This window comes from Canis lupus, chromosome 16 (genome assembly GCF_048164855.1).
Source record: "Canis lupus baileyi chromosome 16, mCanLup2.hap1, whole genome shotgun sequence".
NCBI lineage: Eukaryota > Metazoa > Chordata > Mammalia > Carnivora > Canidae > Canis > Canis lupus.
Genome location: NC_132853.1, coordinates 14,470,528 through 14,488,826, shown reverse-complemented (window position 1 = coordinate 14,488,826; position 18,299 = coordinate 14,470,528). Strand labels below are relative to the sequence as shown.

General features: G+C 39.1%; 1 protein-coding gene across 5 annotated transcripts in view; it reads left to right on the top strand.

The window, feature by feature from the left end:
• Positions 1-3,537: 3,537 nt before the first annotated feature.
• PAFAH1B1 (platelet activating factor acetylhydrolase 1b regulatory subunit 1) overlaps positions 3,538-18,299 on the top strand; it is an 82,798-nt gene continuing 68,036 nt past the window's right edge. The window contains exon 1 of one of the 5 annotated variants that reach the window (XM_072779015.1): positions 3,538-3,938. The gene's annotated coding sequence lies outside the window, so the exon portion shown is untranslated. Of the gene's footprint in view, positions 3,939-4,075; positions 4,765-18,299 lie in introns of those variants that run through there. The other 4 variants (XM_072779012.1, XM_072779016.1, XM_072779017.1 and 1 more) reach the window with 4 other exon arrangements.

The window sequence follows — 18,299 nt, the reverse complement described above, 5'->3', positions numbered from 1 at the left end:
AATTAATTAGCTAAAATCTCCTACAGTGAGTCTCTTGCCAGTGGGTCATGGTTCTTTGATGGGACTGATTTACAGAAATTGTATACCTGAAAGATATCTTCTCATCATTTGCTATTTGCTTCCTATCAAATATGAACATATAACAATGTGTCTTTGCCTATAAACAGAGCATAGTTTCTCAAAATAAAGTTTTAATATTTGTGCTCACTGTTACACCTGAAACTAATATAATCCTGTATGTTGACTATATTGGAATTAAAATAAAATTAAAAAGTAATAATTAAGAAAAAAAATATTTGTGCTCATTGTAAATAGATTTTAGAAGACATTTTGTCCTCTCCCCAATAGAATTTTTGGAGTGTTTCTTCCAGTCAGCTTATTTGCAGAATTGTTTAAAACTAATTTCACTGCAGCAATTGAAACAAATGTTTCCATTTTGAAAATGTCTGCTGGAAAAATAAAGATCTGCAATTCAAATGAATGGGGAGATTGTTAAATTGTGGTAAGTAAAATGGATGTTTATACTTAATCTTTTCTCAAGAAACATCATCCAAAATATTTATTATTAAATGTTTCCTGGATAGATGTAGTAGATTCTATGTAAGTCCTTATGAATTATGATGGATGGCATCGATGTCCTGATTCTCCATTCTCAAAAGACAAGTGTTTATTAAGATGGATCTATCGTTTTAGCAACTGAAAAGAAAGTGCACAGAACCATAACACATCACTCTACATCAAGTTAAACACATAACACAGTTTTATTTCTGTTTGGAAAAATTATAATCCAAGGAAAGTTTTTATACATTCCTCTCAAGGGAGTTTGTATTTTAAAGGAGTGCTACAGAAATAAAATCTGATCTAACTTAGTGTGTAATTACATAAAAATAGATTTTTAAAAATGATTTTATTTATTTACTTGAGAGAGAGAGAGAACATTAGTGGAGTGGAGGGGCAGAAGGAGAGGGACAAGCAGACTCCCTGGTGAGCAGGGAGCCCAACCTGGGGCTTGATCCCAGGACTCTGAGATCATGCCCTGAGCGGAAGGCAAACACTTAACTGACTGAACTACCCAGGTGCCCCTAAAAACAGATTTTAAAGATTCTAAATACATGAGTCTATATAAACCTTGAGTTTTACAGCAGTCAGTACTACCAATTTATATTAAATCAGTGTTTATCAGTGTGATTCTGATTTCTTTCTGAGCAATTTTGTTGGTTTTTGGAATGTTCATTTTAAAAATAACTGATTTGGCATGCCTGGGTGGCTCAGTGGTTAAGCGTCTGCCTTTGGCTCAGGTTGTAATCTCAGGGTCCAGGGATTGAGTCTCGCATCTGGCTCCCTGTGAGGAGCCTACTTCTCCCTCTACCTATATCTTTGCCTCTTTCTGTGTCTCTCATTAATAAAATCTTTAAAAAATAAATAAAAATAAAGATAACTGATTTACTCAACTAATTAAGTACAAAGTAGTGTAATATCACACAATAATAAATATTTTAAAAGGTAAAAATGAGTGAAAGGTGGATTCTTAGAACGAGAGGTTATTTCATGTTTACTGTTACCAGACATAGCACAGACCAAACCTCTCTGTGCGTCCTCTTGTCCTTGTCTATCTTGAGAATTCCAAAGCTGAAAAAGACCCAGAGACCCTTTGATTTCCTTCCCTCCCTTCATGAAGAAAACCCCAAACCCTCCAGACAACCAACCCTCACTCATGCTCTTCCTGAACACTTCCAGGGTAGAGACAACCCTTCTTTAGAAAAGGAAACTTGCTTTGTTATCAAGCAACATAAATGGTTACGTGAGTTACCTACAATTCCTCACTAAGGCACTATATTTCACACATGCAGCATCACACCATTTCTCCCAGAAGCCTAATTACAAGTTAGCTATTTATCAGGTCTGTTTTATGTAGACACCCAGGCCAGAGAGTTTTTTATTTACTTATTTAAAAGATTTTATTTATTTATTAATAAGAGACACACACACACAGATAGAGAGAGAGAGAGAGGCAGAGATACAGGCAGAGGGAGAAGCAGGCTCCCTGCAAGAAGCCCAATGTGGGACTCGATCCTGGTATTCCAGGATCACATCCTGGGCGGAAGGCAGAGGCTCAACTGCTGAGCCACCCTGTCCCATGAGCCACTCAGGAGTCCCCCAGAGAGTAATTTAGCCAAGGTCACACTTCTGGTAAATGACTGATCAAGGACTCATATCCAAGTTACCTCTTTCACTAACCCAGCAGCTTCTCAAAGACAGTGTATGCATTTACTTCCATAAGGGGAACTAATAAAATCAGTGAACGTAAGCCTAAACCTGTGTTAGGAAAAGAGTTTCTTTGGACTAAATATATATACATTTACATATATGTTATATACACACACACACACACACACACACATATATATGTTATATATATATGATTTTTATTTATTTATTCATGAGAGACAGACAGAGAGAGAGAGAGAGAGAGGCAGAGACACAAGCAGAGGGAGAAGCAGGCTCCATGCAGGGAGCCCGCCGTGGGACTGGGTCCCCGGTCTCCAGGATCACGCCCTGGGCGGAAGGCAGGGGCTCAACCGCTGAGCCACTCAGGGGTCCCTCCTTGGACAATATAAATTAATAATTATATAATCACACTAGATACCTCTTATTAAGAGAATATTCCATTTTGAAAGATTCAGAACTCCAACTCTGGCCTATTTTAAATTTTAGTTACCGTACAGAGCAATATAAATCTGGCCTATTTTAAATCAAACATCTCCTTGTGAAGTCAAATACATAGACTGCAAATCTTATCATCAGTATCTAAACTCATAATTTAGCAAGCACGCGCGCGCGCGCGCACACACACACACACACACACACACGCAGGAGTGAGCACCCTGTGAGGATAAAGTTCCAGGTCTTTCTTTGGGTGTCAGTTTCCAAACTTGGAAAGTATCTCAAACGTGTGTGACTAAGGAAAAGAATAGCTGAATCACATCTAAAAGTGAATCCTCCCAATTAAAAATCTATAATAAAAAATGAGATAATTAGGCATTCCATCAGCCTTTTAAACCTCAATAGCCCATCTCTCCAACCCAACCTGGCTGGGAAGTAAACCCGAAGGCCAGAGGTAGGAGAGGCCACAGCTTAGCCTGGGCTCCACTTACTTCTGAAGCCCATCGGGGCCCGGACTAAACGGGTACCAACGGGTCCCCGCTGTTGGCCGGGTGAAGCCCGGAGAGCGAGGTTTCTAGGCAAGCGCAGGGAGGGGAGGTGAACAGCCGGGGTTCACGAGGTGCCTGAACAATCAGACGAGGGTCTAGGAAAAGGGAACCCAAGGTTACAGAGGCAAGCAGAACGCGAGAAGGAGCACCTCCTGCGCAAACTCGCTCGCCCGCCACTCGGTACCGCCAAGCCGCATCGCCCGCCAGCCCGCTAGGCGGAAGGGAGCGCGGCTCAGGGCCGGGCCCAGGCCGGCGCATGCGCCTCAGCCCTCTCCACTCCCGGCCCCCCTCCCCTCTCTCATCCCGGCGGGTCTGGGGCGGCGGCGGCGGCGGCGCGGTGACGTCAGGGCGTTGGGGCAGCTCCTGTGACAGACGGAGCTGGAGCGGCGGGGCGGCGGCGGAGTCCGGCGGCTGAGATAGCGAGTGAGCGAGCGAACGAGCAGCGATCCCGGGGCCCAAGGAGCGAGAAAGAGGAGGAGGAGCGCTCGGGCGCGAGCGAGAGAAACCGCGAGCGCCAGGCTTGGGCTCGAGCCCCGGAACGGCTGAGGAGCCCGCCCGCTCCCCTCCCCTCCCCCTCCCCGGGACCGGGCCCAGCGCGCCATCCTCCCCCTCCCTCCTTCCCTCCCTCCCTCCTTCCTCCCTTCCCTCTCCCTCTCCCCCTCCCCCGCCGGTGGATGGGAGTGAAGGACGGAAGAGGCCCTGCGGAGGCGGCGGTGCAGCGCTCCGGTAAGCAGCGAGGGTCTGCGCCCTCCCCGCTGTCTCCTCCACTGCGCTCTGGCGGCTGCGGGCCGGGCCGGGCGGCCTGACGAGGTTGCTGCGCGGGTCCCCTCCCTCTCATTCTCCCCTCCCCCTGCCGCCGCCTCCTCCTTCTTCTTCTCTTCTCGCTCTCAAAATGGCGGCCGCGACGGCCGTTGAGTGAGAGACACGGGAGGAGGGGGGACAGGCCAGGGAGGGCGCTGCCCTCGCTCCCCTCCTCCCCGGCCCGCGTTCGGGGGGTGCCGGAGCCGCCGCGACTCCACCCGCGGTCCTCCCCGGGAAGAGATCGCCCTCCTCCTCCAGTGACTTAGCAAGAAAAGTATTCTTGGGTAGGAAGGGCGTGGAGAGAGCAGGTCGCTCTCTGATCTTGGGGAAAGGGTTTGGCCCTCCTCTCCCTGGCCGCGGCAGGCGAGCTCCGCAGTCCCCACCCCACCCGTGGTTGGCGGCTGGGGACCGGGCTCGGCCCCGCGCGGCCTCGGCGCCCAAAGGCCTTCGGGCGTTCCGTCCCCCACCTGTCCTTAGGATGGGGTTGACCTGAGGCGGACGGCCCAGCCCTTCCCTGCTCCCTCGGCGCGGTGGTCCAGCCTCTGCACCCGCCAGAGAGGAGCGGCCCGACCCCCTGAGCCATCCGCAGCATCCACCCACCGAATCAGGCAGGTTTTTCTTTTCTACCACTGGCTCCTGAGACGGGAGTTGCCTTTTGACGTTGTAACACAGCTTCGAGGCCCTCAGCCATTCCCCTTCATCTAATCTCCCCACTCCTTTAGGAAACGCAGTGCCTTCTTTAGTTTCCCAGGTGAGAAAATAGAAAATGTCTTTGAGGTGGTGGGGAAATTTTAACTCTCTCTCTCTCAACGTAAGAGTAGAGAAGTAGGTTTTCAGTATTTTAGATAAGAGAGAGCAAGGTCCCTTGGCTTTATTTGTTTTTCTGCCTTTCTTCAGTGACTTAGCAAGAAACTCCCTGGGAGGAAGGCAGGAAATTTTCTTCTGGGGTTGGGGTTTGGGTTCAAATTACATCAATCCTTTGGCTAAGAATTTGTGCTTTTGAATAGAAGAACCAGATTTGTGGTTTCATTCTCAATGGGCGATGTCATGCCAAGGTCCCCCCCTCCCCCTTTCCTTAAGAGGCAATCGGGAGAGAATAAAGATATTACTGTTATCCCGACCTCTAACATATAATCCTCGAGATTCGTAACGTTTTAAAGGCTAAATAAAAAATTTATGCCATTTTTGATAATTCTATTTATGTTGGGAGGTGATTGTTTTGTGTGAATTTCATTTGGAGTCTAGGGCGGAGGAGACAGCTTGGGCCTTTCATACCAGTAATGTCATACCTCCTCTTTTGCCACAGTAGTATTTGCTTAAAAAATTTTTTTTTGTTTCTGTTTTTTTTTTTTCTTTTTTTCTTTTTTTTTTTCCCCTCTGCAGCAGGGCTTGATTGCTGCAGGGTTCAGTCTCTTAATCAGGAAAATTTCCTGCCTGGGTATGTCGGCAATGATATAATGTTGAATATATAAAAAGCTTTTACTTAAAAGAATTCTGATTTGGGTCTAAGGGCAGTTTTTAATATCTCATGGGTATCTTTCAAGACACAGCTTTACAAAATAACTGGCAATTGCAAATTGCAGTTTTTATTAAAGCAGAAGTGTAATCTGTATTTAGGGTGATTTATGCTTTCATGTTCTATTATAAATGATCATTGTTTGGATTGTTCAGAAGGGGAGGATCTCTTAAAACAAATTTGAAGCTGATATTTTTTAATAAATAGAGAAAGGAGCCCAATTTTTCTCGAAATACTTCTATATATATATAGATTTTGATAGAGATAACCCTATTTTGGTACCTACCTCCTCCCCTTTTAAAAATGGGCTAATATTTGTGGATGCTGTGAACAGCCATTGAGCTGAGGAGACTGGGTGGAGTAAGAGAGCAGGAGCTGTGAAATGCTAGATTGCCCTTTTGTAGCATTTTTCTTTTGCTTATGTTTTGTACGTTATTTGATACTAATTGGTGCTACAACAAAGGCATTTCTCTGTAGTAAATCTTAAAAGCTGATGTTTTTAGTTTCCACCATTTTTGCAAGGTGGGTATTGAATGATTGGGGGTAAAAAGCAGTGTCCCTGCTCTAGAGCAGACACTTATTGTCTTTCTGTATTTATATATGTACATATACACACACACATATATACAACCAGTGTTAATTTTTTTTATTGTTTTAGTCAAGTAAGTGTAAGTTAATGAATGCCAGAAATATTTGGAAGAAATAGAAAATATGGCAAAAACCTAAATAAGAATATTATAGATGTTTTCTTTTTCTTTAGTTTGCATTGAGACATTGAATCTGATTTTTTTAAAATAACATCAAAGATGAGTATAAAAAGATAATTTGTGTTAAAGGCTATTTATAAAGGCTTTCTTCTTGTGTTGTCCCTTGAAAGGGACCTTTTGTAAGGTACTATAGTAAGAGAGGGTAGGTCACTTTAGTGTCTTGCATCAAGTATTCATGTGAATAGACATCTTCAAAAGAATGTCAGATTCATGCGGTAAATGTGATTTTGATGAGACCTAAGACTATCAACATATGCTGTTTTCACACTTTTGCTGTATTTAATGTTAGAAGGTAGAAGGGTTCATATGGTAAAGAATGAATAAGGTAGGAATGGTAATTCAGTATATTATGTGATGTATTCCCATCCTAGTATTTTAAGGTATAAAAGTGCACTAAGAGTGGTGATTTTTTGGTGGATTATTCATTCATCAGGAGCTTAAAATACTTTGACTTAAGAGAGCTTTAGTTCCAAATATATATCTGTGGATGTTTCTGATACACGTGACAGTATCTTTTGCTTCATTTAGAGATCAGTTTATAAAAAATTCTTCATAATCCTGTATTTTTAAAACTTTTAATGAGATTAGGATAGATTTCATTTTGTAGTAGAATTATTTGGTATCTATTTTTCCAGTTAAAATAACTTTACTATATTAGAAATTTGGAGATGTTTCTGGAAGGGAAAAAATCAGTATCATAACTTTTCTAGCTAGAACATCCATGTTTCATTGTCTCTATTTTATTTTCCAATGTAAATATTTCCCTTCTATGTATTAAATAAAATTTATACCAACATAAATTGCGCGTACCCCTGGCGGCTCATATTGTAGGTGCTCAAGAAAAAATAGGACCTTTTTGTTTACATGTGGCTCATCTTATTCATAACTTGTCATCTTAATAAACAAGCCATAGAAACTATGTTAAGTTGACAACGTTAGTGTGGAGGTATCTTTAAAAAACAAACTCAAAGCAAAATCTTAGGGCAATCAGAATGAATTTTCATTTTTTTCCATTGAGTTCTACAGTAGTGAGTCATGTACTCTTTTGCCAAAGGGACTTAAGGTTCAGTTGGTTTTAAATTGAGCTGGCCATGTCTGCTGTGGTCCTAAAAGAGATTTTTTTTTTTTTTTTTAATTTGCTTCTAAGTGTCTGTTTTGAAAATACTTTACTGACAGGTACTTGTTTTCATGGATGTTGGAGAGAAATAGTTAAATGTAAAGTGGAAATTCTTTGCCAGTTTTCTTAAGTCTTCTACAATAGGACTGTAATTTTTTTTACTTAAAATGTTGCTCTACTTAAAATAAAACTGATGGTATGCAGTGAGTTCTGAAAAGATAAAGGAAAAAAAAAAGATAAAGGAAAACCTGTTCTCCTGAAGATGTTTAGCTGCCGAGTGAATTAGTTGCTGAAGGCCAAGTGATTTGAGAAATCCGTACTTCATGAAAAAAGATGCTATAGTATGAGACTAATAATGAATTGCAGCTAAAGCTTTTTGTTTTAGCTTTGTTGCTAGTTTGGCATGACACTTTCAGGTACTTAAATAGAACCTTGGTTTATGTATGTAAGCTATGTGTGTATTTTTTAACCTTGCAATGGCAGTTAGATTTCATTGATATTTGTGGAATGCTTTATACTCAGTGGATACAGGAATCATAAGTGCTTATTATTTTGATTTATTGTTTTTTCTTAAAAGATGATGGCTTTTGGTTAAAACATCCCTAGGTAGGATTGTTCTGTGCATTTATTAAGGATACTTCTGGAATAATATCCTCTAAAGTCATTGTCATTTAACATTGTCATATACATGTCCCTGGAACTTATAAGTATATTGAACATGGTACTCATTTTCATTTGTTCTGCTACTTTTGAGGCAGATTGGTATTTTTGCGGGTGAGAGAACTAAAATTTAGAGAATGTCTTTCCCTAAGGTCACATGTTGGGTTAGCAGCTAGAATGAAGTAAGTAAGGCATTGAACCACTTGGGTATTGCCTTGTATGATTCCTTAGTCTTTCAACAAAATGGACCCTTTTGATGACTATCCTTGAGTTTGTGAATTTTTCTTTTCTAAAATGGTGAAAATCCATGACATTTATTGCCTGCATCATTTAAATTGGCATTTAACATACAGTCTTGTATTGTTAACTATTTTGCTTGTATAACAGCTTAGGCATTTGAGTAGGGACTCCGAGAAAGTGCCTAATTCTGCTTTACAGTAGTAGTAATGAGTAAATAAATACTTGTTGTATACATGCAGGTAGTATTAATAAGTGTTAATAAATTAATATTAAATATTTAAGTCATATTTAAGTAAATATACACAAATAGTATTAATAAGTAAGTAAATACTTGTTGCAATAGATTGAGTGCAGGGTTATGTGAAAGAAAATGTGCTATGCTATATAGTTCTTTGTAATAGCTGACTTCCAGTGATCTTTCAGGAATTGAGGTGAAGGAGGGAGAAGTGTTTATACTTCCTTTATAGGGATTTTGTGTTCTAGGGAACAGGGTCACACTCCTGAATACTTGTATCAGGGCCACAAAATTGCCATCTGTAAGAAGTGGATTAACCCACCTGGATGCATTTTATGTGTGCATTTTATAATTATTTGTTTTTTTGCATTTTGATAATCTGTTCTTTGAGCTCCTATGTGTTGACCAGAACTATTGACAGTTAACTAAGGCTGTTAACATTTTCTGAGAGACTCTTGATAACAGTGAAATTAAGAATCTGGGAAATTGGGATCCCTGGGTGGCGCAGCGGTTTAGCGCCTGCCTTTGGCCCAGGGCGCGATCCTGGAGACCCAGGATCGAATCCCACATCGGGCTCCCAGTGCTTGGAGCCTGCTTCTCCCTCTGCCTGTGTCTCTGCCTCTCTCTCTCTGTGACTATCATAAAAAAAAAAAAAAAAAAAAAAAAAAAAAAAAAAGAATCTGGGAAATTTTCAAGGACTTTAAATTTTTTTTAAAGATTTTTTATTTTATTTACTCATAGAGACACAGAGAGAGAGAGGCAGAGACACAGGCAGAGGGAGAAGCTCCCTGCATGGAGCCTGACGTGAGACTCGATCCCTGGTCTCCAGGATCATGTCCTGGGCTGCAGGCGGCGCTAAAACCGCTGCGCAACCGGGGCTGCCCAGGACTTTAATTTTTTAATTTTGTGTTTATTAAGATTTTGCATATTGATTAGTCCAGCTTTTAGTCTATGGCAAAGATAGAAAGCTATATTTTGTAATATAAGTTCTCTGTATGGATAAGGCACATTTTACTCATCTTTCCGTGTTTGTTTTTATTTTATCAAAAATATACTGACTACAGGATGCCTGGCTGGCTCAGTCAGAAGAGCGTGTGACTCTTGATCTCAGGGTCATGAGTTTGAGCCTCACATTGGGTGTAGAGATTATTTAAATGCAAAAATAACTTTCAGAATAAAATATGCTGATTGCAAAAGAAGGGAAGGTGAAGATGAGTCAGTTTTATTGATTATTTGCGGTTTTTTGGTAAATTTTAATTTTTAAGGTTGGGGAAATTTATGCATTCAGCATTATCACAGAAAATAAATTAAGCTGTTGACTAAAACCATATATGAATATTCTAGTAGTTAACTCCACAATTTGTCAGCTATTTGTTTTGAGCAGAAGCTTCAGTTTAAAAAAAAATAAAAACCTTCAGTTTCCTCATCTATATAAATGGATAATGTTGACAGTGTCTAACTCACAGAATAGTGGCTACTGTTGAATGGCTTCTAAATCCTTCAATAAATGATTTTTTTATTGTTACTTTTTTTAAAGAAAGAATTTAAATAGTTTTTCGAATAAGTAGTCATTAATGTTAACATAGTAGTTCCTTTTTTAAAAAAAGATTTTATTTATTTGAGAGAGAGAGAGGGCGCACATGAATAGGGGGAGGGGCAGAAGGAAAAGCAGACTTCCCACCAAGTAAATGTGGAGCCCGAAGCCCAGGGTTGATCCCAGGACTCTGAGATCATGACCTGAGCCGAAGTCAGAGGCTTAACCATCTGAGCCATCCAGGTACCCTTTAATTATGGCAGTTTTTATAATTTTAAGTATATTTCTTTTCTAAAAAATTTGTTTGGGGGGGCACTTGTGATTGAGGAGAGGGGTGGAGGGCTAGGGAGAAGAAGAGAGAATCCTAAGCTGACTAAGGATTCCAGAGTGTGATTCCAGAGTGTGATTCCAGTGATGCCCTATCTCACGAATCCGGAGATCCTGACCTGAACAGAAACCAAGAGTCAGGCACTTAACCAATTGAGCCCAACAGGCACCTCTTAAAAGTGTATTTCTTAAGAGTTAGGATTAGGGATTTTTTTTTCTCTTTGGTATCCATTATGTGTATCTGTTTGGTATCCATTATGTGTATCTGAAGCCAGTAATGGCTTCAAAGTCTTTTTTTTTTAAAATTTTATTTATGTATTTATTTATTTAGAGAGCATGTGTGCGCGTGCGCAGAGGAAGAGGGAGAGAGAGAATCTGAAACTGACTCCACACTGTGTTTGGAACCCAATGTGGGTTTGATTTCACTACCTTGAGATCATGACCAAAATCAAGGGTCTGACCTTTAACTGACTGAGCCACCCAGGCGCCCCTCAGAGTTCTGTAATAGGCAGAGTGATCTGTATAAATCCATGCCAAATGGAATAATTTATTTTTTTAACGTAAAAGTAAGTTGCAAAGCATTTTACTTAAACTGAGAAGTATAGTTTACATCTTTAACAGAACATTTTTGTTTGTACTTTTAAATATTATTATTATTTTAAGATTTTTTATTTATTTATTCATAGAGACACAGAGAGAGAATGAGAGGCAGAGACACAGGCAGAGGGAGAAGCAGGCTCCATGCAGAGCCCGACTCAGGACCTGATCCAGGGTCTCCAGGATCACGCCCTGAGCTGCAGGCGGCGCTAAACCGCTGCGCCACCGGGGCTGTCCTCTTTTAAATATTATTAATAAAGTTTTTATTTTGGAATAATTTTAGATTTACAGACAAGCTGTAAAGATAGAGAGTTCATATACCCTGAACCCAGTTTTCTCCATTGTTATCATCTTACATCTTGGGGTACATTTGTCAGTCTTAGTATTTACTATTAGCAAAACTCCAGACTTAACCTGGTTTTTCCATTAATGTCCTCCTTCTGTTCTGGATTCAACCTAGGGCACCACATTGCATTTGGTTATGTCTCTTTAGTCTCTTCTGGTCTGTGACAGTATCTCAGCGGTTCCTGGATTTTCATTAGTTTGAGACTTACTTGACAAGTAAGTATAGTACTCGTCAGGTTTCCAGTAAAACCTCTCCCAAACTGAGTTTGTGTGGTATTTTTCATCAGACTGGGGTTTTTGGAGGAAAGAGGTGAAGTGCACTTCTCATCGTATTATGTCTAGGGCTACATGATATGCACAAAACATCGCGGGTGGTGTTAATTCTTCACATTTAGTTAATGTATTATGTGCCAGTTTTCTCTACCCTAAATTATTGTTTTTTTTTCTTTCTCCTACTTTATTCTTTGGAAGGTAGTCAAGTTCCATGTTGGGGGGGGGGGAGGCAGTGTTTACATATGTTCATTGAAATTCTTTTGTAAAACAGATTCATCTCCTCTCCCCATTGAGTAAAACAGTTTATATTTTTGACTATCAGAAAATTTTTGCTTAGAATTTTATTTTTTTTAGATTATCTATTCATGAGACAGAGAGAGAGAGAGGCAGAGATGTAGGCAGAGGGAGAAGCAGGCTCCATGCAGGAAGCCTGATGTGGGACTTGATCCTGAGACTCTGGGATCATGCCCTGAGCCAAAGGCAGATGCTTAACTGCTGAGCCACCCAGGCGTCCCTAGAATTTTAAATATTAAATATTATTTCAAGTAACCCTAAATTTTGCCTGGGTTCCTGAAAAGTAACTATAGCTTGGAAGCTAAAGATCAAAGAAAGCTTTGGAAAAAACATTTTTAAGTGAATTATATATCCCTCCAGAAATTATTCTGAGAGTAAAGTTGAGATTTCAGAGAAGAGTTCCCCATTTCCCCATTTTAGGGCTTGTTTAGAGGGAGACTGGTGTGATCTGAGAAGCAAAACAAATAGAGTATCTTAGTCATTGATTTTTTTGCTAGTATTTGAATATACCAGATAATAAGTTTTAAATAGTACAGCAGAAAGCAAAACATTCTGACTAATTAGACTCTTCTTTTCTTTTTTTTTTTTTTAATAAATTTTTATTTATTTATGATAGTCACACAGAGAGAGAGAGAGAGGGGCAGAGACACAGCAGAGGGAGAAGGAGGCTCCATGCCGGGAGCCCGATGTGGGATTCGATCCCGGGTCTCCAGGATCACGCCCTGGGCCAAAGGCAGGCGCCAAACCGCTGCGCCACCCAGGGATCCCTAGACTCTTATTTTCAAAACAGAACTGGTAGATCCATGTTCTGAAAGATATTTATTTTACACTAAGGAGAATTATAATTTGAGAATAGGATTATTTTTGAGAGTTACAATTGCTACAGTTTGTTTTGTTTTGTTTTGTTTTTGCCCTTCCATTGTAACACTATAGAGATTTGCATTGGGTTTCTCTTTAAAAAAAAAAAAAAAAAATCCTGGGTCACCTGGGTAGCTCAGTTAGTTGACCGTCCAACTCTTGATCTCAGGGTTGTGAGTTCAAGCCCTGCATTGGGCTCTGCACTGGTTGTGAAACCTGCTTAAAAAAAATAAAAATTAAAAATAAAAAAAATAAAAAAATATTCACACCATTATATATCTTTCTCTTCTAAATTTTCATCAGATTTTTTTAGGGATGTCTTGGTGGCTTAGTCGGTTAAGCATCTAACTCTTGATTTTAGCTTGGGTCAAGGGATGCAGTCCTATCTGTGACTCCAAGCTCCATGGGGGTCTGCTTGGGATTCTCCCTCTCCCTCTCATGCACACGCGTGCAACCTTACTCTTGCTCTCTAAAAATAAATAATTCTTTAAAAAAATTAATTTTCATCAATTTTTTTTGTCCAGCAAACATTTATTTAGCTATATTGAATCCCAAGTACTGAGGATACAAACGTGATTGTCCCTGCCCTTGAAGATCATAAAGTACCTAAACACATACTTAATATGCAAAGGTAGCATAATAGTGCTATAATCAAATGTACTTGCTGTGATGAGGGCCTGGAGTTTTCAAGGAAGTCTTCACAAAGCTGTTGAACATATTTGAAGAAATCTTGTTATGTTGTTTGGGTTTCCAGGCAGAGAAAGTGATTTGTTCCCAGTCTTATGACTATATCTTGTTTGGTGAGAAAAGTTCCAAGTTTGAGTGTTGCTGGGCGGTGAATTAGTATAGAGACGTTGATCTGGCCTGTAAAGCTGGGTGTTAATGGACCATCTTCATCACATGTAGATTTTTATCTGTTAAAAATGTAAATTTCCAGGCTCCATCATAGACTTAAGAGTTGAAGGAGGACCAAGGTTGGGGAAGTTTTTTGGTTATTGTTGTTCGTGTGTATTTTAACTGGATAACCATTAGGTGTACTGAAGACTTGAGTCCTAAAACATTTGGTGTTTTTGTGTTTCATATGTCTACCGGGATAATTAATAATAGAAAAAAATTTGTTTTTTTATTGCTCGTTAATCTTATAAGGCATTAACTGATTTCTGTCATTGGGATGTAGTCAGTACACTCTGTTGTAGGAATCATGCTGAGGTATGAGAAGGTGCTCCAGACTGGGGGCAGCAGAAGTAAAATCCTAAAGATCACAAAATGGGGGAGGGGGAAGACTTACATTATATGATGCTCAGTGTTACTGGCATGTGAGCAAAGTGGGACTTGACTAGAAATGAGACTTGAAATATGGGCAGGGAAGTAGCATAGTTCATTGATTAAGAGCACCATCTGTGGAGCCCAGATGCTGAGTTCAACTTTCCACTCTGCTGCTGATATACTTATGTTATCTGTATTTTACACGTGTGTGTGTGCGTATACACTCGTGCAACTATATAAAGGCTGGTTATTTACATTCTCATAAGTAGTTGTGAGGAGTAAATGAACACTTGTAAAACACATAAAGCAATGATTAACATAAAGTAAGTGTTATATATTGTTAGGCAGAAAATTCTTTTTAGGTCAATTCCAAAAAGACAAAGCTTGAATAATAACTTTATTATGTGTTTTTTATGTTGTAACTTTATGATGAGATTTATGATTTAAAGATAATAGCACCATGGTGTAATATTTAAAAATTTTGAAGTGACTATTCAATCATTAATTATATCCATTTTTTCATTGTTTATGAAAATACAGTAGTAAACCTTGATAGCCAGAATATTTAATAACTTATTAATTTCTTGGGTAAATCTTAGCTCCATGCTTCCTTCCCTATTTCTAGATTTGTTAGATTGGGGGGCTATTTTGTTATTTTTATTAATTTCAGGATAGTTAACCTACAGTGTTATATTAGTTTCAAGTGTAAGGATTTGTCAGATTTTAAGAATGGCTTTTTTTTTTTTTTTTAACCATTCAGGTGGCTTTATAAAAGGGGTAAAACTTGATTGAAATGAGAACTTTTGAATTTTCTCTTGATTCTTGTGAAATAATCAAATGGGTAGGAAATTCAGTATCCTTATGTAGTCCCCGCGCCCCCCATGTAGTATTTAAAATCTGGATCCTGGGTTATAGTGGTGTACATTGTATATGATATCTGTCACTTAGGCTGTTGCAGGGCCTATCAAATCTCCCCCACTAAAGATAGTTGAGAAAGATGATATGTTGAATGAATAACTGGAGTGAACATGGAAGGTTATTTTAGGTAGAGGGAACAGCAACATACACAGGTGCAAAAGTGTGAAAAATTATTACGTGTATACTGGAAAGTAGTTTGGAAGAGGGGATTTGTTGGGTATGTATGAATATGAGGCTGATTGATAGACTTTGTAAATTATATTCTATATATATGATAGGTGATTTGGAAGTCAACAAACATTTCCAAGCAAAGATGAGCATTATGATCAAATGTGTATTTTAGATAGTAAATGTGGGTGGTAGTGAGGGATATAGATTGGAGTTTGAAGGTCACTTAGGAGGCATTTTCAAGAAAGAATGATTAGTGCTTGAAATAAGATCGTGACGATGAAGGTTACTGATGAGGGAAGGTAGAATTGTGAATAAGTAGTGTGATGGAGAGAGAGAAGTATTAGAAGACATCTCAGATTTGTAGCTTGGGTGTCCCAGTAAAATTGAGAAACTGGGTGTTGTTAGCCACATGAGAGAATAAGAGGAGGAATTATGTGGGATGTTACATGAAGCAGCTAATTTTCCTGAACCACAGTTCTGAAGTCACTTTGCAAAGAATTAGCTTTTTACTGTCTTTAGTGAGCCATACATGAAAATGCAAAGGGCATGTTGCTGAAAACATGCTATTTAATAGATACCAGCTGAATCCTAATTAGGCATTCAAGGACTTTTCGTGTCCTGGCACATCTTTTCATCCTTTTTCTTACTGCCTACCATATATCCTGTAATTCAGTTTTATGAAAATACTATTCCTTAAGGTGTTTTCACTCTACCATTCCCTTCCTCTTTGCATACCCTGACCTGTCAGTCTTCTGAATTTGCATCCCAGATCTTCCCTTTCCAGGCATCTTTCCCATTTTTTTTTTCACCTGAAAGAAATTTTCTTTTCCTCTCAGTTTATAATCCTATGGTATCTATTACTTTTGCTCTTGTTTTAGCTTACATCACGTTATGTGATGTATCGAAGGAATTAATGCATTTAAAGAGCCTAAAACAATATCTAGCACTCACTATACATTCAGTAAATGTTGATCATTGTTATTATGGTGATGATGAAGATGATGAGTTGATAATGGTGATAGGACAGTACACGTTTCACTGATTTTTCTTGTCCTTCGACACTAGGAGAACAATGTCTCTTTTACTTTGCTTATGTATGTAAAAGTGCAATACTGTGCCATATTGCCATTTCAAAGTGAAATTACTGTCTCTGTCTTCATTATTCCTGAGCTCTGTTGAGGGAATTAAGATGGTAGACAAGCCCTTAACACTGATTATCTCATTCTTTCACCACAGCTGTTTGAGGTGGGTAGTAAAGCTCCTTTTATAAATGGGCAAGTAGGCTTAGGAAATTTGAAAATTTGCTCTAGGTCACATAATTTGTAAGTGACCAGGTTGATATTTGAACCTTCACTATTTGACTCCAAGATTGTACACAGTAGGACCTCAAAAGTGTAGGATTTAGTCCTTCAGTGCTTTTATATCATTTACACAATCAACTTGTCAGAGGCCCTATGATGGGACTTATACCCAGAAGTGTTTTTTGTTTTTATTTTACATATTTATAATTTAATTAATTTATTTTAATTATGGAATATATCAAACATGCAAGGGAAAGTACTTGCACTAATATAAAAAAAATCCACATAAACTCTCAAAATTGACATGTTAACATTTTGTTGTACTTGATTTAGTTGAAGAAATAAAGCATTACTATAGTTGATGTCCTTTTATACCTCTTTCTAATCCCTTTCCCCTCCCTCACTCTTCCCAGTGGCAAAGTTCCTCTTAAAGTTTGTATATATCCTTTTGTTCTGTTTTTATATAACCGTAAACTGTACATATATGTATCCATAAACTATGTCTAATAATGCTTAAAAGGGCGATGCCTGAGTAGCTCTGTCTGTTAAGCATCTGCCTGCATCTGCCTTTGGCCCAGGTCCTGATTCTGGGATCCAGCTCCTCATCGGGCTCCCCATCCCTTTCTCTTTGTCTCTACCCTTCCCCCACCCCCATGCTCTCTCTCAAATAAGTAAATAAAATCTTTTTAAAAACAAGACCAAAAAATAATGTTTTGAGGATGCCCGAGTGGCTCATCTGACTTCAGCTGGGGTCATGATCTTGGGGTCCTGGGACTGAGCCCCCCGAGTCAGGCTCCAAGTTTAGTGGGGAGTCTGCTTGTCCCTCACCCTCTGCCCCTCCATCTCATTTGTGTGCTTGCTCTTTCTCTCTCAAATAGATTAATGGAATCTTTAAAACAAACAAACAAACAACTTAAAACTTCTATGAATATTACAGTGTAAAAAGTTGTGTTTTTTTAACCTAACAAAATGTGTATTACTAATATATGTTGATCTAGTGTATTTTGTTGTATAGTTTATTACATATGATTATACTATGATTTTTTTTATACCACAAAAATAGACATTTAGGTTGTTTCTAAGTTTTCATAACAGACACAGTACTTCAGTAAACATGAAGTTGTGTGTAGACGACATAAAATTGTCTTTTGTTTTTGCATTCCAGAATTTATCCTAAGGTTAATTAAATATTTGTTATTAGTAATTTTTATACTTTGAATAATAGAACGGATTGTTTTGTTGGCATTGATTTTGAGGTTGTTTTGGTTTTGACTTTGTTTTGTTTTTAGACTATAAATTCTTTTTTTTTTTTTTTAAGATTTATTTATTTATTTATGATAGACATAGAGAGAGAGAGAGGCAGAGACAAAGGAGGAGGGAGAAGCAGGCTCCATGCCGGGAGCCCGATGTGGGACTCGATCCCGGGACTCCAGGATCGCACCCTGGGCCAAAGGCAGGCGCCAAACCGCTGAGCCACCCAGGGATCCCCCTAGACTATAAATTCTTAATTCCTGTTTTTCTTTAGTCTTTTCAACTGTTCAGAAACCCATATTAATTCAGTACTGAGCTAGTTTACAGTTAGGCAGCCTTTAGGTGAAACTAAATCTATAAATGCATTTCTCTTTGTATCATTAAAACAATTCTTTTGAATCACCATTTAAAAATGAGCTATTTTGCATAAAGTCTCTATTTTTTGGATTATCCTGAAAAATTAGGAACTCTTGGAACCGTAGGTCCACATTTTCCCATGGCAGCAGTTAGCCCAAGCTGAGTTGCAGCTGCCCTTCTGTAGATGGGCATAAGCTCACCAATGAAACAAGTTCCTACCACTTCATTACTGTTTATTATTGCCCTTGCACTATTTGTT